The following is a 12,242-nucleotide window of genomic DNA, read 5'->3' as shown; positions in this document are numbered from 1 at the left end:
CTCCACAGGCATGAATGTGAAATTTTAAATATCCTCAAAAACACTTCATATTTTATTCTTGTTTTCTCACTTGAATTATTTAAATAAAGATAACAGCATCTCCTTGACTTTGTTGTATATTAATTGTACCTCACCTGCATCACATCTAGCATTTGAAATCCCCCACCACATGAATAGGCTAACAGAGAGACAGGAGAGTAGAGACACATACCTTCAGTAGCCAGAAAGTCGTGCATCCTTCAGTGGGAGACCAGGTTACCCTTGTAAACAAACAATATCTGTGGTTCACAGGCTGCCCGTGAAGGCTCAGAGTAAAGTATGAGTGGAAAATGTAGATTTCTCATTAATGTGTCACTTAAAGTTTGAACAGGAAATTAATGTAGATTTCTCATTAATGTGCCATTTAAAGTTTGAACAGGAAATTCTTGCACTTGCACTATTTAAAGACTGTTTACCTCATCAAATACCTCCAGGATACAGGATATGTTGTGCTGGTAGTGTGCCATTTAGTTTGTCCATTGGTAAATGCCCTGAAATATTGTTTTCTTATTCCAAAGGATATCAGTGGACAAAAGACTTGACCATCCATATTGTTAACTTACTTTCATCTTATTCACTAACTCTGAAAACTTAGGCCTTGCTCAGAGTATCTTAGATGTTAAAATTTTACTCTTAAGCAGGGTTTCTAAATCTTGGAATTACATATCACTTTTCCTTATATTCCAGTTATGACATTTATACTATCATGGAAAACTTCAAAAATCATAATCCTATCACACTCTTTTTTTAGTGGTATTTGTCACCAGTAGTCTAAAGAATTAGTACATGTTAACCTTTAAGGTAACTCTCACACCAATCCTTAATTTCCTAACTTGACTGCTTAATTTCTCTGCCTTAGTTCTTAAAATGTTTTCATTTATTTTATTATTCTTAAATGTTATTTAGATTTCCCTTGGTAAAATAATGTCTCTGTGAAGGATAAAACATTAAACAATATTAAACTATATCACTATGACAAAGATTAAATTACTACATAACTACTAATTATATTATTGTTGATTTATTTTTCAGTCATAGCTCATTGTATTTTTATAGAAATATTTGTTGTAAATGACAAGCCCTATTCATGTAATGTAAAACAAAAGTAACTTAATATGTTCTCTCTTACTTAAAAAAATAGAAAGGCAGAAAATGTAGACTTATAAAAGACTAGTTAAATTATACATGAGCACCAAAACAACCATAACTTTATTGCATAATGCTGTGATTTACATATATTGCTAAATGATTACCACAATAGGGTGAGCTAACATCCATATTCTCATACAGATACACTAAAAGAAAATAAAGAGAATACAGCATATTAACACAATAAATGTTACCTGTCTTTAAGCACAAAGTAGTTACTCAGGTTATTAGATAGACTATGGTGACAGTACAGTGTTTGTGTTTAAGTAGCCCCTATTTTACAAAATTTATGGAGTAAGATCATCAAATGGAATGCAGCCTTAAAGTGACTCATGTGATCACCAAAGGATTACAACCTTTGCAGCAACACAATGATGAGTCGAAAAGAAAGACACAACAACTGCCAGTAACAGTGTTCTTCCAAAATTACTCAGCAAAATAACTCCTTCATCTATTGATACCTATGCATTAACATGGTCTGCTCCTGATTTCATACCATTGACATTGTCATAATTTGATGGTCCAGCATCATCCTGAACAGATTATCTTCCATCCAACATATTGACAGAAGGTCATCAGTAGCTTATTGCAATGTCACAATACCTACGTCTTTCACCTCACTTCATGTAACTACATATGTATTTATTATCTCACATCATCAACAAAAAAGTAGGGTGCATCCAGTACAGTAAGATATTGTGTATGAGAGAGATAAGAGACAATAATCACAAAACTTTCATTACAGTATATTGTTATAATTGTTCTATTTTATTATTTGTTGATGTTGTTAATCTCATACTGTGTCTAATTTATACATTAAATTTTATTGTAAGTATGTTGGGAAAAATATAGTATATGCAGAGTTTGATACTATTTATGGTTTCAGTCATCCACTAATAGTCTTGCAATGTGTCCCCTGCAGACACAGGGAAAACTACTATATATCTTATAGAAGTGTTATCTATATATCTATATTCATGTTGTACATTATACCCCTAATACTTTTTTATCATATATCTAACTTTGTACTTTTTCACCATCTTCCTTTCATTTGTTCTCTTTCCCAACCCCTCATCTTCTACAAGTCTGATCTTTTTTCTATAAATTTGTTTTTTGTTATTGTTACTGTTTTTAGATTCTATATATGAGATCATACAGTATTTGATTACTCAAGCTGTATAGTATAGATTGTAATCAGGACATGTGATACCTCCTGCTTTATTCTTCTTTCTCAGATTTCTTTGAAATTTCAAGGCTTTTCATGGTTGCATACATGTAAGAGTGTTTTTTCTACTTCTAAAAATATGCCATTGGAATCTTCATAGTTATTACATTGAATATGTAATGGTTTTTGGTAGTATTGGCAATTTAGCAATATTAAATCTTCCAATACATGAACTTGAAATACCTTTCCCTTTATATGTCTTCAGTTTTGTTCAACAGTGTCTTGTAGTTTTCTGCATAGATGTCTTTCATCTCCTCAGTTAAATGTACATCTAAGTATTTTATTGTTCCTGTTATTGTAAATTGAGTTAATTTTTTACTTCTGTATCAGAAAGTTTGTTGTTAGTGTGTAGAAATCCTACAGATATTGTGGAGATATGTTACTTTTATGACCAATTTTTGAAGTTTTAATCATGGCAATTTCATTAAATGATTTATCTGCATTTTTTGGGATAATTGTGTTATTTGTTCCTTCAATTCTGTTATTAATTTTAATGAGGTGACATTGATAAATCAGGGTACATATGTTCAGAGAAAACATCTTCAGATTTTTTTGACATTTGATTATGTTGCATACCCCTCACCCAAAGTCAAATTGTCTTCCGTCACCTTCTATCTGGTTTTCTTTGTGCTCCTCCCCTCCTGCCACCACCCCCCTCTCCTCCCTCCACACCACCCCCCCGTTACCATCACATTCTTGCCCATGTCTCTGAGTCTCATTTTTATGTCCCATTTATGTATGGAATCATATAGTTCTTAGTTTTTTTTTCTGATTTACTTATTTCATTCTGTATAATGTTATCAAAGTCCATCCATGTTATTGTAAATGATCTGATGTCATCATTTCTTATTTTTAATTCTCTTATTTGGGGGTGACCTTCACTTTTTTAAAAATTAATTTTAATGGGGTGACATCGATAAATCAGGGTACATATGTTTAGAGAAAGCATCTCTAGGTTATTTTTTGACATTTGATTATGCTGCATTCCCATCACCCAAAGTCCAATTGTCTTCCATCAACCTCTAACCAGTTTTCTTTTTGCCCCTCACCTCCTCCAACCCTCTTCCTCTCCTCCCTCCCACCCCGTAACCCCCACACTCTTGTCCATGTCTCTGAGTCTCATTTTTATGTCCCACCTATGTATGGAATCATATAGTTCTTAGTTTTTTATGATTTACTTCTTTCACTCAGTATAATGTTATCAAGGCCCATCCATGTTGTTGTAAAAGATCCTATGTCATTATTTCTTATGGCTGAGTAGTAGTCCATAGTATATATGTACCAAAGCTTTTTAATCCACTCGTCCACTGACAGACACTTGGGCTGTTAACAGATCTTCGCTTTTGTGAACAATGCTGCCATAAACATGGGGGTGCATTTCTTTTTTTCAAACGGTGCTATGGTGTTCTTGGGGTATATTCCTAAAAGTGGGATAGCGGGGTCAAAAGGCAATTTGATTTTTAATTTTTTGAAGAATCTCCATACTGTTTCCACAGTGGCTGCACCAGGATGCATTCCCACCAGCAGTGCAAGAGGGTTCCCTTTTCTCCACATCCTCGCCAGCACTTATTCTGTGTTGTTTTGTTGATGAGCGCCATTCTAACTGGTGTAAGGTGATATCTCTTTGTGGTTTTAATTTGCATTTCTCTAATGATTAGTGATGTTGAACATTTTTTTATATGCCTATTGGCCATCTGTATGTCCTCTTTGAAGAAGTGTCTATTCATTTCTTTTGTCCATTCTTGATTGAATTGTGTGTCTTCTTGGTGTTGAGTTTTACAAGTTCTTTATAAATTTTGGTTATTAACCCCTTATCAGATGTATTGAAGAATATGTTCTTTCATTGTGTGGGTTTTTATTTTGTTAATGGTGTCCTTTGCTGTGCAAAAGCTTTTTAGTTTGATATAGTCCCATCTCTCTGCGAGAGATGTCAGAGAGCTTACTGCCTATGTTTTCTTCTAAGATGCTTATGGTTTAACGGCTTACATTTAAGTCTTTTATCCATTTTGAGGTTATTTTTGTGAATGGTGTAAGTTGGTGGTCTATTTTTATTTTTTTGCAGGTAGATGTCCAATTTTCCCAACACCATTTATTAAAGAGGCTGTCTTTTCTCCATTGTATGCTCTTACCTTCTTTGTCAAATATCAGTTGTCCATAAAGCTGTGGGTTTATTTCTGGGTTCTCTGTTCTGTTCCATTGATCTATATGCCTGTTCTTATTCCAGTACCAGGCTATCTTGAGTACAAAGGCCTTGTAGTATAACTAAATATCACAAAGTTTGATACCTCCCGCTTCATTTTTCCTTTTCAAGATTGCTGAGACTATTTGTGTCTCTTTTTTGGTTCCATATAAATTTTTGGAATATGTGTTCTATATCTTTGAAATATGTCATTGGTATTGCATTGATTTTATAAATTGCTTTGGGTAATATAGACATTTTAATTATGTTTCTTTTTCCTACCTATGAGCACATTATATATTTCTACTTGTTTGTATATTCCTTGATTTCTTTTATCAATGTTTTATAATTTTCTGCATACAAGTCTTTAATCTCCTTGATTAAATTTACTACTAGGTACTTTATATTTTTTTGTTGCAATAGTGAAGGGGATTGTTACCTTAATTTCTCTTTTAACAGATCATTTTTGGTGTATAAAAATGCCTCTGATTTCTGCGTATTAATTTTATATTCTGCCCCTTTGCTGAATTCATTTATCAGGTCCAGTAGTTTTTTGACTGAGACTTTAGGGTTTTCTATATACAATATCATATCATCTGCAAAGAATGATAGTTTTAATTCTTCTTTTCTAATTTGGATGTCTTTTATTTCCTCTTCTTGTCTGATTTCTGTGGCTAAGACTACCAGAACTATGTTGAATAAGAGTGGTGAAAGGGGGCACCTCTGCCTTGTTCCTGATCTTAACGGGATTGCTTTTAATTTTTGCCCATTGAGTGTAATGTTGGCTGTGGGTTTGTCATAGATGGCCTTTATCATGTTGAGGTATGTTCCCTGTATTCCCACTTTTCTGAGAATTTTGATCATGAATGGGTGCTGGATTTTATCAAATGCTTTTTCTGCATCTATTGAAATATTATGTGGTTTTTCTCCTTCCTTTTGTTTATGTGATGAATCACATTGATTGATTTGGGAATATTGTACCAGCCTTTCCTCCTCAGAATAAATCCCACTTGATCATGTTGTATGATTTTTTTCATATATTGCTGGATCCAGTTTGCTAATATTTTGTTGAGGATTTTAGCATTTATATTCATGAGGGATATTGGCTTATAATTTTCTTTGTGTTGTCTTTGTCTGGTTTTGGAAATCTTCCTTCCTCTTGAATTATTTGAAATAGCTTGAGAAGGATAGGAGTTAGTTCTTCTTTGAATATTTGGTAGAATTCACTTGTGAAGCCATCAGGCCCAGGACTTTTTATTGTTGGGAGTTTTTTGATAACTGTTTCAATCTCATTTGTTGTAATAATCTATTTAGGTTTTCTTATTCTTCCAGATTGATTTTTGGGTGATTGTATGTTTCAAGGAATTTGTCCATTTCATCTAGGTTGTGTAGTATTTTGGCATACTGTTCTTCATAGTATTTTTTTACAATTTTTTGTATTTCTGTTGTGTCAGTTGTTATTTCTCCACACTCATTTCTCATTTTATTTATTTAAGTCCTCTCTCTTTTTTTCTTGGTGAGTCTAGTTAAAGGTTCATTGATCTTGTTTACCTTTTCAAAGAACCAGCTCTTGGTTTCATTGATCCTCTGTATTGTTTCTTTAGCCTCTATGTCATTTATTTCCTTTCTGATCTTTATTATTTCCTTCCTTCTACTACATCTGGGCTTCACTTGCTTTTTTTTTCTATTTCTTTTAGATGCATGGTTAAGATGTTTATTTGAGCTTTTTCTAGCTTCTTGAAATATGCCTGTATTGCTATGAACTTCCCTCTCATTACTACTTTTGCTGTGTCCCATAAATTTTGAGTTGTTGTATACTCATTATCATTCCTTTCCATTTGTTATTTAAGAACCTGCTATTTAGTTTCCAGGTGTTTGAGAATTTTTGAGCTTTTCTGTTGTGGTTGATTTCTAGTTTCATGCCATTGTGATCAGAGAAAGTGCTTGATATGATTTCAATCTTCTTAAATTTGTTGAGACCACTGTTGTGCCCTAACATGTGGTCTATCCTAGAGAATGTACCATGAGCACTAGAAAAGAATGTATATTCTGCTGCTTTAGGGTGAAAGATTCTAAAGATATCTATTAACTTCAGTTGATCTAGTGTGTTTTTTAAGTCTGCTGTTTCTTTGTTCATTTTCTTTCTTGAGGATCTATCTAGTGATGTTAGTGGGGTATTGAAATCCTCTACTATTATAATATTGCCTTTGATCTCACCCTTTGTATCCTTCAAAATCTGCTTTATATATTTAGGTGCTCCTATTTTAGATGTGTACATAATTATAATGGTTATATCTTCCTGTTGGATTGCTCCCTTTATTATTATGTAGTGGCCTTCTTTATCTCTTACTATAGCCTTTGTTTTAAAGTCTATTTTGTCTAATATAAGTATTGCTTCCCCAGCTTTTTTTTATTTCCATTTGTGTGAAATGTTTTTTTCCATCTTTTTATTTTCAGTCTATTTGCATCTTTTGTTTTAAGTTGTGTCTCTTGTAGACAGCATATGTACGGGTCCTGTTTTCTTATCCATGCAGCTACCATATGTCTTTTGATTGGATCATTGAATCCATTTACATGTAAGGTTATTATTGATATGTAGTTGTTTATTGCCATTTTATTTTTTAAAACTGTATTCCTCTTTTGCTATATTCTTTTCCCACTTTGATCTGTTTACAACTGGACACTTAACATTTCCTTCAGCATTGGTTTGGTTTTAATGAATTCCTTGAGTTTTTGTTTGTTTTGTTTTTTTTTTTTTTGTCTGGAAAGCTCTTTATTTCTCCTTCAATTTTAAAAGATAGCTTTGCTGGACAAACTAGTCTTGGATGTAGGTTTTTGTTCTGCATTACTTTGAATATTTCTTGCCATTCACTTCTGGCCACAGGTGTTTCTGTTGAGAAGTCTGATGTCATCCTCATGGGGGCTCCTTTGTAGGTGATAGCCTTTTTTTCTCTAGCAGCTATTAATATTTTCTCTATATAACTTAGCTTTGGTATTTTAATTTTGATGGGTCTTGGTGTAGATTTCTTTGGGTTTCTCTTTAATGGAGTTCTCTGTGCTTCTTGAACTTGTGAGAGTATTTCCCCATTAATTTATGAAAGTTTTCAGCTATGATATGATTGAACAAAGGCACTATCTCTTGTTCTTTCTTATCTTCTTCAGGAACCCCTATGATGCAGATGTTATTTCTTTTCATGGTGTCAAAGAGTTCTCTAAGAGTTTCCTCAGACTTTTTGAGTCTCTTTTTTTTTTTCTGCTTTGCTTTCATGCCTTTGTTCAACTTGCCCTCTAACTCACTGACTCATCCACCCTGTTTTTAATTCAGCTTCTTCCATCCTGTTTTTAATTCCTTCCATTGTGGTCTTCATTTCTGATATTGTATTTGTCATCTTTGACTGATTCTTTTTTAATATTTCAATATCCTTTTTATACTTGCTATTTCTTTATGTAGGTGTTTGTAATGACCATACATTGTTGTTTTAAGATCCCTAAGAATCCTTACAATCATTATTTTAAACACTGCATCCAGAAGTTTGGTTATTTCTGTATCACTCAGTTCATTTCCTGGAGGTTTCTCTTGTGGTTTCATTTGGATTGCACTTCTCTGTCTTCTCATTATGTCTGTGTGTTTGGGTATATTGTTTGTAGAGCTGGGTGAGTCTAGGCTTGGTATTGTCTGCCTCTAGTTTTCAGTTGTGTTATTTCTAGGTCTTCTTCGGTTGGCATCAGCTGTTATTTGTAATCCACGTTTGGATTTGGCTTTTCTAGTAGAGCTGCTTTGAAGTCTTGCTTTGTTTGTTTTCTTCTCATTTTTCTTAACATGTGGTAGCCTTGTTTACTGATCTCAGCATGGGTCTTATTTGAAACTGTATCCAAGAATGCGGTGGGTGTAACCTGAGACTCTGAAGGCCTGATCTGCCAATTACTCTCTCTGGGGGCGTGGTGTTTTCTCAGCTTCAGTAGGTGGAGGTGTATCTCAGATCTCCATGGAGGCCTGAGTTACTGCTCCTCCTCCCCATTTCTTGTTTTCAGCTGTGTTGTTGTGCTGATTGGAGCTGGAGAGATGTCTTGAGATGGGTGACCCGGAACCACTTTAGTCTTGTGTTATGTGGAAGGCTCAACCCCTCCCCCAGCTATGGCCACCTCCAGCACTGGATGAGTCAGTTTTTCAGGTCCTCCCATGCATTCCTTTGCCTGTCACCATCAGTCTCTCTTTCTTCCCATTCCTTTTGGAAGATAAGCCAACCCTTTCAACATACCTCATTCTCAGGTCCAAAGGCAAGTGGCTTTGACGAATATCATCTACTGTTTTCCTTGGAATGATAGAAGGGTCTGGGCTCTCAGCCTCACCCCCTCTCTCCATTCCTGTAAACAGGAGAGACCCACTGTTCCTTGGTGCTCCCTACCAGGATCAGTGTGGCTTCTTCTTTGCCCCTTGGCTTTGAGAGCTGTTCTTGTAGTCCAGAGTTGATTTTTCACACTGACTGTTCCTAAATTAATTTGTAATCCATTTTGGCGGTGTGAGCTAGGTGTCTGTGCATCTGCCTACTCTGCTGCCATCTTGGAATCTGAAATAATAGCTCTTGTTATAATTCATAAACTATACATGATTTATTTTAATAAACACCTGAAATTTTAGAAATGAATAATATGTCCCTGAATACATTTAAAAATTAATATGTATATGGTTTAAAAATGATTCTTGAATACCAAGGATGGACAGTCAGGTAAACCAGTCACTTTAAGTGACTATGATGTAGCAAAGTAGATTCATTCTCAGTAACAAAAATACCACTCTGATAAATGATGTTGATCACTGGGAGGCTCTACATGCATGGGCACAGGGAGATATAGAATATGTCAGTACTTATCTCTTAATTTTGTTGTGAACCTGAAAATGGTCTCAATATAATATCTTAACAAATAGTTCTATAGATGTAACTAAAATGTGTGGGAAGAAATTAAAAAATGTGTTCTTTACAGATGCTGAGATGATCATTTTACTGAGTTTAGGTAAGCTAAAGTCCCTGGTGCTTACAACATGTATTATTGTTTCTGAGCAGGATGCAGACTGGAGAATCTGGGGCCACTGAAATCTCACAAATGTACAATTCTTGTCCAAATCTGCAGTTGTTGAGGATCTGAAATACAAATATAATATATCATTAATCTGGTAACATATAACTTAATATTGTAATAAATAAACTATTTAGAGTAATAGTTATATATCATATATAAATCTAGATATTTCTCATAACTATTCTAAGAAACAGTTTATATAATTGTTCACACACTGATTTTTTTTAATTTTTTTTTTTTTTTTTTACAGAGTCAGAGGGAGGGATAGACAGGGACAGACAGACAGGAACGGAGAGAGATGAGAAGCATCAATCATCAGTTTTTCTTGTAACACCTTAGTTGTTCATTGATTGCTTTCCCATATGTGTCTTGACTGTGGGGCTACAGCAGACCAAGTAACCCCTTGTTCGAGCCAGCGACCCTGGGTCCAACCTGGTGAGGTTTGCTCAAACCAGATGAGCCTGCGCTCAAGCTGGCAACCTTGGGGTCTCGAACCTGGGTCCTTTGCATTTCAGTCTGACGCTCTATCCACTGTGCCACTGCCTGGTCAGGCTCACATACTGATTTTTATTTCAAAGATTAATTCCTGATTTAGCAACCATAAAGGCATACATTATGAGTTTTCAGGAGACTTACTCTTCTGAAGAGAAAACTAAGCCACTTAGCCAAAACAATGAATTATTATTATTTCTATGGTAGAATTCAATCCATGGTAACATATTGAAAATGCTCAACAATTCTGTGAAAAGACAAATTTTATGAGAAACTAAGTAAAAGCTTGTGTATTGATTTGAATTTGTAAACACAAAGGAGCTGGAGGAGGGGGAAGAAGTTAAGGAAGTCAAGATGACTGCTCAGTAAACAGCACACAGCCCACCAGCATGTGATGAAATTAGTGAATAAACAAATCAACCATGTCATACATTCTAGGAATTGTTGGTGACCTACCTACCTGGCCCAGCATGTCAAACACCCTGAGGATGACACATGTTTTGTGGAAATACAGAGGACCCTGAATCACTTTGGAACACCTCAAGATTTATCTGAATTGAATCAACAGCTGTCACATAAGCAGCAGTGTTTTAACCAATTTGCCAAAGAAACATATTAGTCCATTAAAGAGTTTGGATCTCTACCCTCCATCCCCCAGTGAACAGCAACCAAGAAAAATACTGCAGGATCACTTAGTGGCTGAGATCACATTACTGAGAAACTTTCCAAAGGTCCAGAACAAGCTGCTGAAAAAGAGAAAGCACTTGTTGCTCAAATGGGAGCCAGTTCTAGAGAATCTGGAGGTTTTCCTGAGAGGAACTCAAAATAAAGAAATCTTGTACACTGGAAAAGCCAAAATAAACCTCAAGTGCAGGTGCAGGATGAGGAAATGACAGAGGATGACCCCTGCCTTATTCAAGGGAGAGTCTTCTGTTAGGTACCTTAAAGCTGATAGTATGGATGTTAATGAACTATTTAAACATTTGAGAGGGAGAATTCATGAGCAAGGAACTACAACAGACACCATGGAAGCCAAAGGTGAAATTGCAGAGATGAATGTTTAACAAGGCAACCAGTAACTGTCAAGGGCAGCAGAAAACCAGAGAAAGAATTTCTGCATGTTTCTGTGAGATGCACAAGGTACTAAAAAATATAGGAATTCACAACTGGAATAGTAATTAAAAATGGAACAAAATTCTTAATCTTTATTTTTGTTTTTGTTTTTGTATTTTTCTAAAGTGAGAAGTGGGGAGGCAGTCGAGTAGATTCTTACATACACCCGATCAGGATCCACCCTGCATGTGCACCAGAGGACAATGCTCTGCCCATCTGGGGTATTGTTGCTCTGTTGCAACCGGAGCCATTCTAGCACATGAGGTGGAAGCCATGGAGCCATCCTCAGCGCCTGGGCCAACTTTGCTACAATGGAGCCTTGGCTGCAAGAGGAGAAGAGAGAGACAAAAACAAAGATGTGGAGGGAGGAAGGAGAAGCAGATGGGCTCTTCTCTTGTGTGGCCTGGCTGGGAATCGAACCCAGTACTTCCACATGCTAGGTTGACGCTCTACCACTGAGCCAACTGACCAAGGCCTTAATCTTTATATTTAAAATGACTATATCATCATTATTTTGGCTCTGAGTTTTACTTGTTATGCTGAGATTTTCAATTCAGTTTCTGTTAAAATTAAACAACAGGAATGATTTGGTAACTAATAAATTTACCTTAGGAGATGCCAAAATGTTATTTTCAGAGAATTCATTTTGAAGAACAAACTACAAGTATTAAACATTTTTTTTTTGGATTTAAGATACAGTAAACTTTCAAGATTTTTTTGGTTTTGAGTATATAGCATGTTTAATTCACATTTGTATACCTCAAGAGATGGTCACCCCAATGGGTCTGGTGCCTATTTGACAACATGCATGGTTATTAGAATATTGTTCATTATATTCTCAATGATGTGCTTTGCATCATCACGATGGTTTTTATATCTGACAGTTAAAAGAACCACTTTTGGATAAAAGTACACAATGTATCAGTTTTTAAACTTTTTCATTTTTATACATAAATAACCATTTTG

At 35.1% G+C, this 12,242-nt stretch overlaps 1 pseudogene; it reads left to right on the top strand.

The window, feature by feature from the left end:
• The first annotated feature begins 10,585 nt into the window (after positions 1 to 10,585).
• On the top strand, positions 10,586 to 11,293 carry LOC136389375 (syntaxin-7 pseudogene; annotated as a pseudogene).
• Positions 11,294 to 12,242: the final 949 nt, after the last annotated feature.

The sequence above is a fragment of the Saccopteryx leptura genome, chromosome 1 (assembly GCF_036850995.1).
Source record: "Saccopteryx leptura isolate mSacLep1 chromosome 1, mSacLep1_pri_phased_curated, whole genome shotgun sequence".
NCBI classification, from domain to species: Eukaryota; Metazoa; Chordata; class Mammalia; order Chiroptera; family Emballonuridae; genus Saccopteryx; species Saccopteryx leptura.
Note: the sequence above shows the minus strand (reverse complement) of the source record. Positions and strands in the feature narration are given on the sequence as shown.